Genomic DNA, 1,147 nt, shown 5'->3' on the forward strand with positions numbered 1-1,147 from the left:
TAAAGGCTTCAATAACTTCCCTGGTCTTCCTGCTGTGGGAGCGTGCCAATACTGTTGTTTCATTGAACAGGGGTTCGCATTTGCATTTCTGCAGTGATCGGCCAAATGCCCGGGCGCTTGTAGCTTGGCGCACGCGTTCTTATGCTCCCGCAGCCGCTCGTTCAGGCACCTTCCGGTTTGTCCTATATAGGACCTCCCACAGTCCAACGGAATTTTGTAGACGACCTCTGACTCGCACCCCACGAAGGGGTTTCTGTGTTTCACCTCACAGCGTGGGCGTTCAGCGTCGTCCTTGTTCACCCGCTTGCACAGTCCTTTCAGCTTGTGTGGGGCGGAAAAAACAACTTTAACATCGTACCTTTCGGCAACCTTTTTCAGCCCGTGTGAGACGTTGTGGATGTACGGAATGACTGCCAGTGGTCTTCTGTCATCCTTCTCTTGCTGACGCCCAACGCCGCGTTTAACTTTTTTCAGGCAATTCTATGCCACTCCTAAAAGGAGTGGTTCTGGAAAGCCGCTTTCTTTGAGCCGCCCGATCTGCACATTCAGACTTTCTTTTACGGCGTGATGGCAAGATTTTGACAAAGCCTGCGGTATGCACGCTGTGGCTATTCCTCGTTTGACCAGTTTTGAATGCCCAGAGTCGTGTGGGAGCAATTTTTTCTGGCTTCTGGTGAGGTACTTCCAACACGCGTGGTCACATTGCAATGTGAGGCTGACGTCCAAAAACTGGAGGCGCCCGTCATCTGGTAGCTCATGCGTGAATTCAAGGCCTGCATGGGCATCGCTAAAGGCTTCCAAAACCTTCGCTACTGTGTCTTCTCTCAGTTCTCCCCACGGGAAGCTCACGAGGAAGTCGTCCACGTATCGGAAGCAGCGCGTGACGCCCATCTGCTTCAAAACGGGCTGCAACATGCGGTCGCCCTTTGCCAGGTATATATCGCAGAGTACTGGAGCAATGCACGATCCTATAGATATGCCGTCCTTCTGCGCGAAGACACTTTCTTCGAAGCGCACCCTCAAAGAATTCAGGTAGAGTTGAAGTAGCCCAAGAAAGTCACTAGCAGCCATCCCGCACTGGTTTTGGAAGCGGACGTTCCCGTAGGTGTCAATACATTCCTCCACGGCTTCGATGACGCCTTTTTGG

Source organism: Haemaphysalis longicornis, unplaced genomic scaffold, assembly GCF_048455015.1.
Source record: "Haemaphysalis longicornis isolate Haplotype H1 unplaced genomic scaffold, Haemaphysalis longicornis Haplotype H1 scaffold_1, whole genome shotgun sequence".
NCBI lineage: Eukaryota > Metazoa > Arthropoda > Arachnida > Ixodida > Ixodidae > Haemaphysalis > Haemaphysalis longicornis.